This window comes from Fukomys damarensis, unplaced genomic scaffold (genome assembly GCF_012274545.1).
Source record: "Fukomys damarensis isolate Sample0158 unplaced genomic scaffold, DMR_v1.0_HiC HiC_scaffold_12, whole genome shotgun sequence".
NCBI lineage: Eukaryota > Metazoa > Chordata > Mammalia > Rodentia > Bathyergidae > Fukomys > Fukomys damarensis.
This window is the reverse complement of record NW_022900924.1, coordinates 54,437,123-54,449,697: the sequence shown is the minus strand read 5'-3', so window position 1 is coordinate 54,449,697 and position 12,575 is coordinate 54,437,123. Positions and strand designations below refer to the sequence as shown.

The 12,575-nt window shown below is 47.5% G+C and overlaps 1 protein-coding gene across 1 annotated transcript in view; it reads left to right on the top strand.

The window, feature by feature from the left end:
* The first annotated feature begins 12,456 nt into the window (after positions 1-12,456).
* The window catches only part of Dhx30 (DExH-box helicase 30), a 27,257-nt gene continuing 27,138 nt past the window's right edge, over positions 12,457-12,575 (top strand). Inside the window, exon 1 of the mRNA XM_010624320.3 lies at positions 12,457-12,550. The gene's annotated coding sequence lies outside the window, so the exon portion shown is untranslated. The remainder of the gene's footprint in view (positions 12,551-12,575) is intronic.

Genomic DNA, 12,575 nt, shown 5'->3' with positions numbered 1-12,575 from the left:
CTCCTGGGCCCACCTAGTCGACCCACTTCCGGTGCGGACGCCGGCCACGCCCCCTCGGCGCCGGCGTCTGAACGGACGCGTGCGAGTGTGTGCGCATGCGCAGTGGTCCCGGGGGAGCGTAGCTACCCGCCTCTTCCGCGCTCTCCGAACGCGGGATACGCTCAGCGAGGTCTCAGCGCTTCAGAGTCTTGCCAGTCTTCCTGCGTCCGATCCTTAGGCGGTCAACAACCTCAAAGAGGTTCTGTGTCATTGTTTGCCACTGCCGGAAAGAAAAAGCCTGGGAGAGTACCGAGGGACCGGCACCCATGCGCAGGATGACTCCGCCCCGGCCCCTCGCTCCGCAGACCTTCTGCTGCCTTAGGACTCCGGGCACCTCAGCCTGCGCCTGAAGTACTTCGGAAGGCTGAACCTCACCCCACTCGGTCCTGGACCGCCAGTCACACCCACTCGGTATTGTCTGCGGATTTCACTGCAAATTCTTACTCTTTTTCGCAGGTGCATCCTCACCCCCAGGGACAAGATCTGTTATCTTCAGATGTTCAATAAATACATGAAGGGCCGGGGATTTCGCTCAGTGGTGCCTCCACCTGCCTCACAAGTGCAAGGACCCGAATTCGATCCCCAGTACCAAATAATAATAATAATAATATAATATAAAATAAAAATAAATATATGAAGAGGGAATGAATGGCCCACACAGAGGCAGAAACAGGTAAAATTACTAACAAAATGTGATTGTCTACAACTGAATTATGCACATATATATGATCTGCAGGTGACTACAGTTTGTGAAAAAGTCTGCTTATTCTTTCAGGCCTTTTAAAACTGAGCAAAGGATCTAGGGGTGTTCGCGTTAGAGTGCGGGGTGGGAGATAGGTCCGAGAAAAGACATTTCAGATGCTGGAACAAAGACAACTCTGAAAGGCCTAGTGTAACCCAGGGCCACAATGGCGCACGCCTGTAATCCCAACACTGGGAGGCTGAGGCAGGGGGACCCCTGTGAATTCAGGGCCAGCCTGGACTACATAATGATAGTGACACTCTGCCTCTAAATAAACATTGGGCTAGGGATATAGCTCAGTGGGAAGTCCCTGTGTTCAATCTCCAGTACCCTTGCCTCCCAAAAGTTAGATGGGGGGGGTAAAGTAATTAAAATGTGTTCTATACGTGTACCAGTTCCCCATGATGAATACAATCATCAGGCACTCCAAACAAACTTTTCATAAAAATTTTTATTTTTAGCCGGGCATGGTGGTGCACACCTATAATCCCAGCACTTGGGAGGCTGAGGCAGGAGGATCGCTGTGAGTTCAAGACCAGCCTGGGCTACAGAGTGAGTTCCAGGTCAGTCTCAACTATACAGTGAGACCCTATCTCAAAAAAACAAACAAAAAAACAAAAAAAAAATTTATTTTTATTTAACTATTTTTGGTACTGGGGATCAAACCCAGGATCCTGCACTTGGAGGCAAGCATGGTACTATGGCTGCCTCCAAACTCCTGCCTCCCAAGTACAGGGTCCTGAGTTCAATCCCCACAATACCAAAAAAAAAAAAAAAAAAGTTTTTATTTTGAAGCATGCTAACATTAAACAGAAAAACGTCAACAAAATACAAAGAACTACCAAGGATGGTGGTGCATGCCTGTGATCCTAGCATTCAGGAGACTGAGGCAGGAGAACTGCAACAAGTTTGAGTCCAGCGTGGGCTCCATAATGAGTTCAAGGACAGCCAAAACTACATAGTGAGACCCTTTCTCAACCCCCCCAAATGTATATACATATATGTGTGTGTGTGTATGTGTATGTGTATGTGTATGTGTATATATATATATATATATATATATATATATCTTTTTCTTTTCCTGAGTCACTTAAATTGTTGATACGATGCCATTCACTCTCAAATTGAGTGGGGCCAGGCATGATAGCACATGCCTATATACTCACAGCACTTGGGAGGCTAAGGCAGGAAGGTTGCCCCAAGTTTGAGGCCAGCCTGAATTACATGGCAAGACCTATAGATAAGTATATCCTCTCACTCCTAAGTGAAATACATAAGTCACACATGCATAAATACCAAATAGTTTCTCTGGTGTGAAAAACTATAATGGTACTTAAGATCCTAATGAGATAATTGACAATGTGAAATAGGGAAGAAAGGGGCTAAAGGGGTAGGGAAGGTGGGAAGGGTAGGGGAAAGGCAATAAGGGAAAAGAAAACATGAGAAAATGAAAAAAAGGGAAATAAAGTGTTTATAAATAGGGAAGGGAGGAGGGGGTGAAGGGAGGGCAGGGACAAGAGGAAAAAATGAGAACCAAGACCTGTCACGTAGAGGTACAAGACCCCAATGATGAATGTAACTGTACTGCATACCTAAAATGTACCAATAAACTCAATGAGAGAAAAAAAAAAAGTATATCCTCTTGTCTTTTTTTTTTTTGTACCAGGGATCAAACTCAGGTCCTTGAGCTTGCAAGGCAGGCAGTGGCACCACTAAGCTAATCCCTGGCACATAAGTATATTCTACATAATTAGAATATAATCATCGGCCCCGGGAAATCACCATTGATACCATCCTCAGACTCGTGCTTTTCCTGTTGTCCATTCTCAGAATCTTTATGGCAAAGGTTTGCAGCTCAGTCATGTGTGGCATTTAATCAACTTTCCAGCATTCTTCAGTCTGGAACAGTTCCCTTAGACTATAATTTTCACAACATGACATCTCTGAAGACTACACACCAATTATTTTGTAAAGATGTCTCAATTCAAGTTTATCTCTTCGCGTTGCAGTCTGGTCTCTGCCATCTTTCTAGGTGGTAGGTGGTAGGTGATGAATGAGACCACGGCCATCTTTCCTACACAAACATGAATGTGGCCATATTTTCCAGAATTGTAGAATGAATTAAGTTCGTGAGCCAAGGTACCACTATATAGATGTGTGCGTATATAGATACACATTTTTAATTCATCTTTTTTTTTTTTTTTTTTGAGACAGGGTCTCACTATGTAGTTGAGACTGACCCAGAACTCACTATGTAGCCCAGGCTGGTGTCGAACTCACAGCGATCCTCCTGCCTCAGCCTCCCAAGTATATTTTTTTAATCAGTTCACCTATGTTCACCAGTCTCTATGTTGGGCCTACTTAGGTAATCTTCACCCTTCTTGGCTCCTTCAATCCACGCTGTTACCCTGAATATGGTTATACTTACCCTGCTCTCTAAAGTATACACTACTAATCTCAGCACTCAGGAGGCTGAAGCAGGAGGACTGTGTGAGTTTGAGGCCAGCCTGAACTACATAGTTCAAGACCTGCCAGAGAAAAAAACTAAAAAGAGGAGACAAAAACACCACGATTTGCTCTCTTCCATCTAATGAGTTCAGGCATGAACTATTTGAGGAGTGACGCTCGGAGGGCTATGAGAGGCAAAACAGCACTCGAGTCGAATGAAACGTAGCTTCACATAGTGCACAAAGGTACTGGACTATTACACAAGTCATGGAAATGAAGTCTGGAACCTGGGCCAGGACCTGACTACACCGAAGGTGCAAGAGCAGCCAGGCGTGGAGCAAATAAAACTTGTGCCCCCTGCAGAAAGAACTGTTTCCTGTGCTTGGCGTTCAGACCCTGTGATAGCGAGAGGTCTTAAAATAAGACCTGTGAGGTCCATTCACAACTCCCCACGGGGAACAAACCCTTATGTATGGCAACATGGACCAATCGCAACAGAAACGAGGAAAAGACTGTCTTCAGTGGACAGCACCCAAAGGAGACAAATGGCAACGGATGTGTCTGCTGCTCCGCAGAGGCAGGGCTGTGCTTGCCCAAGGAAGCACGGTATCCACACTCTCGGAAATGCTGGCCACTTTCTTCTCTCTTGAGGGTGGGACTTCAATTCAAACAACTCTGCAGGTAAGAGAAATCTGTTGGTGAGCTCTGTCTCCCCCTAGTGGAAAGCAGATTTTTCAATCAAAAGACCCAAAGCAAAAGGGCGCGCGCCAAAGATCACTGCCAGGCTGGTAACCAAGTTCTGTGTGAGGGGAATGAGTGTGTAAGTCTAGGACCATACGTTGTTGGTTTCTTTTTTGAGACAGCCTCACTCTGCTGCATAGGCTGGCCTCCAATTTCTGGGCTCTAGCCATCCTGCCTCAGCCTCCTAAGTAGTGGGGCACAAGCAGATGCCCTGCACCCGGCTCCCAGATGTGTGGATGCCTCTGTTCTTCTGTAGGCATTCCGTCAGTTCCCAGTACCGTGTCTGTCTCCACTTCTCCTTCCTCCGGTATGGCGGCTGAGCTGGGGCCCACGCAGGGTGACTGAGGGGCAGCCCGAGAAAACGATCAGGGAGCTACAACTTCAGGCAGGAAGAGGGCAAAGTAAATTGGAGCATGAATGGAGTGAGCAACTGGATGCAGTTCTTGAGATAAGGAAGTGGGGTGCACAGGCAGAGTGGATGAGCACCAGCGAAGACAGCCCCAGCTCTAACCAGTAACTGAACCCATACTTCTCCCTTCATCACAGTGCATGTCAACCGGCCCAGAGGGGATGCAACCCATTGGTTCTTTGTTTCGTTTTTTTGAGACAGGGTCTCACTTTGTAATACAGGCTGGATTTCAACTCGCTGCACCGCCCAGGCTGGCCTTGAACTTGAGGTGATTCTCCTGCCTCAACCTCCTTTGTGCTGGGATTGGAGATATGCCAACAGGCACAGCAGACATAACACACTTTAGCATATTTGGGGCCCTGTGTGAACTCACACCGGCACAGAAACTGTCCAGCCACTGGTTATGAGGAAAAAACCCTAAATAATTTGGAACCCCATGGAGTGCGTTCTTTGCTGGAATGGTCTCTGTCTGTGGAGGAGCCAGCATTTCTCTTTCCCGGAACTGGCTACAAGACAGCTAACTTTGTTTCTTTTAGATGACAAACTTTCCAGTTAAAACCTCTGCCTGAGCTGCTGTGCCTGCTGTGATCCAAACACTCAGAAGGCTTAGGCAGGAGGATCAAAGTTCAAGTCCATGGCGGCTGGAACTATGAACTGAGCTGTGAGACAAACATTTCCTCCTTAAAAAGAAGAAAGAAAAGCAAAAGTTCAAGTTTGGCTTAGGCAATTTAGCAAGACCATTTCAAAGCAACCTTTTGGAAAAAGGGGGCTGGGTATGTAGCGCAGAAGGAAAGCATCCCTGAGTTGTTTTTTGGTACCAGGGATGGAACTTGGTTCCTTGTGCTTATGAGGCAGGCAGCAGAATCACTGAGCTAAATCCCCAGCCCACCCCTGGGTTTTATCCCAAGTAGCACAACAAAACAAAGCAAACGGCCTTTGCCCCAGGGATGTAGCTCAGAGGTGGTGCATCTGCCTGGCAAGTGCCCGGTTCTGATTTCGATCACTGGTATGAAAAGGAAGGAAGGAAGGGAAGGAAGGAGGGAGGGAGGGAGGAAAATATAAAAGGAATCTTAACAAATCCTTTGCCAGTAAATTTATGCTGTTGCCTGTTTTAATTTTCATTACCACTGAAGCATGACCCCAAGCTTCTATTCAATTGTTTTATTTCCTCTGGAGAGGCTTGAAATTATATTTTTATTCTTTAGTAGCTACACTTGCATAGTTTTTTCACCAGTAAAATTATCTCTAGCAAACTTAGGAGTAATTGAGTGTGTTCGCCTCATACCCCAGTATGACCTGGCTGGTCCCCCTGCGAGAGAGGACATGGATTGCATGAGGCGATCCTATTCCCACAGCCAGGAGAGAAAGTCCCAAGTGGGAAGGAAAGCAACTGTGAGTAGTGAAAGTTTTTGGATGTTTGTTTTGGGACAGCATCATGTTATGCAGTTCAGGCTGCCCTCAAGGCAATCCTCCGGCTTTAGCCTCCTCTTAGCATTTCTAAAATGGAAAGCAAGCCAGGCATTGTAGCATATTCCGGTAATCTCAGCCTCAGGACCCTGTCTCAATCCTTTGATGGATCAGAGATGGTCCCAAAGTGAAAGAACTAACTAAACCATGCACTTTATAAGAAAAAAGCAAACTGGACTGAGAATTTAGCTCACCGGTGCTGCCGCCTGCTCACAAGTGTAAGGTCCTGAGTTCAATCCCCCCCCCGCCAAAAAAAAAAAAAAAAAAAAATACAAGGGCATGTCATATGGAATGCTTTAGGTAACAAGGAATAGAAAAACTATTAGCAAGCTCAAAGAACCAGGAAATTTTTTTTCTTCAATTTTTGCTTTTCTGTTAACATACACCAGGATAAGAACGTCCACTTTTTTCTTTTTTCTGGTACCAGGATTGAACTTGAGTCCTTGTGCTTGCGAAGCAGGTGGCAGAAACACTGACCTAAATCCCTTGCCTGAGAATGCCTACCTTTATAAATTGCCATTTATAGGGCCAGGGATTTAGCTCAGTGGTTCTGTGTTGCCTGCCTCGCAAGTACAAGGACCCGAGTTCAATCCCCCGTACTAAAAACCCAAAACCAAAATAAATCGCCATTTACTTGGTGTTCTAAAACACTCATTGAGAAATTTCCAATGATTAAACATTCAGGTTTACTGTTTTTTATTTGGAAAAAGGCAAGCACTTATTTCAGCTGCGTGGGACCCAGTCAGAGCCCCGGTTACGTCACTCTGTGAGTAACAACTATATCGTCACAGCGTCTAAGCTGGAAGGGTGGGTGCCTGGTCCTCCTGCCTCTGGATGTACATGAGGTAACCAGAGAGGTTTGTTCTTGTTTCTTTTTGTTTTGTTTTTCTGAGACAGGATCTCAATATGTGGTTCAGGATGGCCTCAAAGTTGTGGCGACCCTCCTGCCTCAACCTTTAGAATGCTGTAACGCCAGCCCTTGGGAGGCTGTGGCAGGAGGATCACTGTGAGTTCAATGTCAGCCTAGGCTACATGGTGAGCAACAGACAGAACAACACAGGCAGGCACAGGTTTTCTGCTTTCCATTTTTTCTTAGAGACAGGGTATCCCTGTGTAGAGGTAATCCTGTTTCAGCCTCCTGGGTGCTGGAATCACAAGCATTTATCACCATGCCTTGTTAACACTTCAGTTTTAATTTTTTTTTAATTTTATTTTTGGTATTGGGGATCAAACTCGGGTCCTCGCGCTTAGTGAGACAGGTGGCGGAACCACTGAGCTAAATCCCCAGCCCAACACTTCAGTTTTGATTAATATTTATTTATTTATTTGGTACTGGGGATCAAACTCGGGTCCTTGCATTTGCCAGGCAGGTGCCCAAACCACTGAGCTAAATCCCCAGACCACACTTCAGTTTTTAAAACAAGTGAAAGCTAATTTAGCCTTTTCATTCTGTAAGACATAATACTTATCTCCCAAGACTGCCTGCTGAAACCCCAGCCCTGAGAATAGCCCAGATGAAGAGCCCTGGCTCTCTCATGTTTGACATAGCCAATTACAATTTGTAGGGATGCACGGGTTAGAGACGGATTGTCTCTCCTAAGAAATACTGTCCATTCTGTGGACATTATTTCTCTTTAAGGATGTTTGAGACAGATAAAATAAGAACAGAATCAAAATATACCTTTTCTTATTTATTTATTTATTTATTTATATATTTAGAGACAGGGTCTCACTATGTAGTTGAGACTGACCTGAAAGTCACTATGTAGCCCAGGCTGGTCTCGAACTTGCAGTGATCCTCCTGCCTCAGCCTCCCGAGTGCTGGGATTACAGGCGTGCACCACTACACCCCAGATATTAGTAATAGTACAGAACTGAGTGATCAATCAACTGAGAAGTTAGAAGGGAAACACCATTATCGTGTTATAAAACACAGCGTTTAGCACAGCAAATTTAGAGTAAGCATCTCCAGACACTCGGTGCATTCATATCCATTGAACAACCCAATACCACGAGTCAAAGAAGCAGAGAAAAAGGAAAAAGCCAGGGTGTGGAGGGACAGGGATTAAAGGCAGAGTGTGAACGCCTTTTATGCTATGTCTCCCGAGGTGGTATGGAAGTAAAAAGTGTCTACGTTTAATAAGTTCATATGGCCGGGTGTGGCGGCGCACGGTTGCAATCCCAGCACTCAGAAGGCTGAGGCAGGAGGATCGTTGTGAATTCGAGACCAGCCTGGGCTACACAGTGAGTTCCAGGTCAGTCTCAACTACACAGTGAGACCCTGTCTCAAAAAAAAAAAAAAAAAAAAACCAAACACACACACACCCACACAAGCTCATATAAATCATATGAATTGCCACTTTCTTAAGTCAAAAGGCAATGTTCTGCATAGGACAAAGATATGCCTTGGCCATGTAACGGATCTGCACAGGCCACTGAACGCCATGGATGCGAGAAACAAGTGAAGTTCATTCTACGGCCCAAGACAGTAAACTGCTCTTACTACACAAAAGCTGTGATGACAGTTTTGTATAGAACTTCTGTGCTTCGGGTCGGCACGTTACGTACTCCCTAATATGTGAAGTGAACAGACATTTATGAAAGGTTGTGCAAAACTACTGCACTTACAAAAGTGAACCCCACGGGCGGTGCACATGCCTGCTTCACTGGCATCTCACCAGGAGAGTGTCCTGACGCTGCAGAGCTGTGGAGCAGCGCAGCCCCCATGGCAGCTGGTAACACTGCGTCACGGAAGCTACACCAGAAGGGCCGATACTGCCCAAGCAGAATGCTACTGTGAAAGCTGAAACGGGTTTAAGGCCATTCAGGTTCACGCAAATCCCTGAGTTCCCATCTCTTCGTGTTTATGTGGCCTTTCTTGTAACTTGTGGTCTTAAACTTCCGTTTTACAAAATCCAAAAGGAACATTAAGAAGAAGAAATCGTACAAGAGAGTAATGTTAAACAGGAGTAACATACAAAGCTATCACTAAGATGAGGGAAGGAGTCCAAACAGGCTTGTGGAACCTGCTTGTTTCCTGCCGGAACCAGCCCTGCTCTGGGCTGAGGTCACAGTTATTTCCAAGTAGATGGCGTGTGTTGCTCACATGTCCTCACCAAGCGCGCTGGTGAGCAAGTTAGGACCTCTGCGCGTGCCTGTGCCCTTCCACTGGCAGCACTGACTATCACTGCCAACAAAGCTGAGTCTCCGAGACTCAGTGAATGAAGGGAAGCAGAAAGCGGGTGAGTCACAGTTGAGGAGGAATATAGGGAAAGTGAAGATCCCTGCGGTTCGGCTCCTTTAATCAGCCTTGTCACAGCCTTGCTTGTGACAAGGGGTGGCTTCTGCGGACCAAGGTCCTATGGAGTGGGAATGTGGGCACCAGTGACCTCAGCCTTACCTGGGGTTGCAGTAGGCAGTTGCTTGTTCTTCTTTGCCTTAGCCATGTTGTAATCCCCAGAATCAAAATATTTTTGCAGGCCAGGAATTTAGCTCAGTGGTTCCGCCACATGCCTCCCAAGTGCAAGGACCCGAGTTCAATCTCTGGCATCTAAAAAATATATATGTATTTTTGCCATTTCTGCAAGTGTTTCCTTAAAAAAAAAAAAAAATCAGAACCTCCAGGCTCTGTCCCAGGTGAGGATACCTTACTTTTAGTTTTGCTTCTTCTGCTTTCTCTGGATGGGTCACTTTATCTTCCATTTCCTTCTGCTCCTTGGCTGAGGCCGCCTGGGGGGGCCCTCCATGGTCCAGTCACCAGAGGTGTTGCGAAGACAAAACGACAGGGCCGAGGCTGCCCCCTGCCTGCCGGGCCACTACCTGAGATGCCCGCCCCCACCTTACCAACCCGTTCTCCAGCCGAGCAACACCCTAGAAAAGGGAAATGTGCAAGAGACCTGAGGTGTGGCTCAGACTGCGTTTGGGATTGATAAATAGGGTTTAAATGAGACCATGAGCTGAGGCCTATTTCAGATAGGATTGCTATCCCTTTTAAAAAAAATTTGTTGTCCATATTTGCAGTAAGTAATTACATTCATCGTGGGCAGATGGCACAAATATGTAACACATCTCAATTTTTCTCATGTCCCCTTCCCTTTCCTTCATCTCTTGGTGGTGACTGTGAAACGGCAAAATTTCCCTTCGATTGATACAGCTCACTGTCACTAATCTGACCATGGAAAGCACACCAGGAGACGAGGCGACAATGCCAAAGGGGCCCGGGATTTAGCTCAGTGGTGCTCAATCCTCCATACCAAGAACAAAACAAAACAAAGAAAGTAAGCTTTATTTAACACTGGCAGGCACATGCACAGACTGGTCCCTTCCAATGCTTGAACAAAGAAGATATACATTCTGGGGGGAAGGGTGTTTCAAGTGAGGCATCTTTGGTACACATTCATGGGTTACAGAAATTGGATTTGCATTAGCAAGCGGGCTCACTCAGGGTATTGGCTCACACGATGCAGGCAACATGCTTCCAGGGTAATTTAGAATTTGAGGCTTGTATCTCATTTGCATTCTAGTGAAATTACAAAACTCTTCTAGCGCCAAAGACATTTCTGAGATGGGAAGTTGGCTCCAACATGTTGGACAAAGAAAATTTCAATTAGGGAATTTCCTGTAGTAAGTCCAGCTTGAACTATGGAAGCAAAATTCCCTTTCAATGGTACAAGAGCCAGGTCTGTGGTATTCATCTGCCACCCTAGCTACCGAGGAGCCTGGGGGACAGAAAACAGTTACTCCAGCCTGGGAAACAGAAACCATGAGGGGTAGCTCAGTGGCGCAGTGCATTCTCTAGGCCCTGGGTTCAAGCCCCAGCACTAGAAAAAAACAAAATAAGCTAGGTGTGGTGGCACATGCCTGTAATCCTGGAACTTCTGGAGGCTGAGGCAGAAGGATCACAGGTTTGAGCCTAGTCTGGGCAACCTGGTGAGAACTTGTCCCAAAAAACAAAACAAGAAAATGGCTGGGGACCAAGCTCAGTATGAAGGCTCTGGGTTCAATCAATCCAACACAGCAAAATATACTAACAACCCTAAGTAAATAACATTCTTAAAGGGCTGGGGATGTAGCTTGGTCTACATCCAAGCTTGGTATTCTCAGCTCTTTCTTTTCTACCTTATCTAAAACCTGCACACTCAGGGGAACCTTCCGGTCACACTGAACTCCAGGATATATCATTAGGACTTAGCTCCGGGTGCACGGGCTGTCTCCACTCACTGGGTTCTTTGATTTTGTCATTCAGTAACCGCTGCTCTCCCTGCAGCCCGGCAGCATTTTATACCTCCCCTCCTTCCCCTCTGGCCAGTGTGGACATATTAGTGACTAAACTCCCTGGGGCCAGGTCTGTATCTGCACCTGCTTTGCCTCCAGCGTGTAAAGGCAGTATCTGGGAAAGGATCTGTTCAAGTCCCCACACAAAACAGTACCAGGCCCTTTTCTGAAGAAGTAATTATTTGAATAAATGGTATTTTACTTGTATCCCCCAGCCTTCCATCCGATGTAGAGCAAAAAATATTGTTTTTAAAGATGGGGGGGGTCTCACAATGGTGCCCTGGCTGGTCTCGAACTTGCCATCTCCTCTCCTCAGCCTCCCAAGGGGGTGGAACTGCAGGTGCACATCACTGCGCCTGACTAGCACGTTTAATTGGTTGGATACAAAAAATGACGGGTAATTGCACTAGCTCCTCATATATCCCGAAAGGCCACATCTTTTTGTTTTGTTTTGTTTTGTTTTTGTACCGGGGCTCAAACTCAGGTCCTTGTGTTTGCGAGGCAGGCGACAGAACCATGGAGCTAAATCCCCGGCCCTTTTAAAAGGCCGTATCTTAAAGCACCGTCACCTTCCAGAGGTGCAACTCCTGGCCCAGCCTCAGAGCTACACCGTTTTTCGCCCTCCTCTCCCCACTTTTTCTTGAGACAGGGTCTCACTGTGTAGTGCAGGCTGACCTTGAGCTCACTATGTAGCCCAGGCTGGCCTCGAACTCGCAGGCCTCCTGCCTCGGTGTCCTAAGTGCTGGGATGACAGGTGTGAACCAACATGCCCGGCTTAGGCCCCCTTCTGAGGCCGGGTGGCCCCGAGCCCACACTCGAGCCTCCCCTGGAGACTACGCACACCGCCGGGACAATCCCTCTGCATTCCGGAGCCGCCCAGCGACCAGCCGGTGTCACCTCGCCTTTCCCGAGCGCTGTGCCGCTCACAACCGCGGGAGGCCAACACGCTCACCTCCCTAAACAGGCGGACCCGAGATGCAGGAAAGACGAGGGCGGCGAGGAGCCAAGGCTCGGGCCGCGGGCGGAACCTGGGCCGCAGCGGACGCTGTTCTCACTCCGGCCGGACCGCAGAGAACACGCATGATCTCCCCTCTCTCCTACCGTCGGAGGCTGCGGCCGGGCCGAGCCCTCGGGGCCCCGACGGAAGCCCCGTCCGCCGCAGAAGTCTCGGGCCGTGCAGAAGTCTAGCTACAGGACGGCGGTCCGCGTAGCGCCCAGGGCCCAGAGACCACAGTAGCCGCACCTAAGCCAGTTATAGCACCCCTCCTACGCTCGCTTCTGGGTGGAGTAACGCGGGAGAGGCGGGATTTCCGCCCCGGGCCCGGACGAGGTCGCGCAGGAGCTTATGGGAGTTGTAGTCCGACCACTGTTGGGGGGGCCAGCGGCTCATGCGCCGTGCACTGAGGCTTGTTTCACATCTGTAACAACAGGTGAATTGGGCTTTTTATTCTCCCG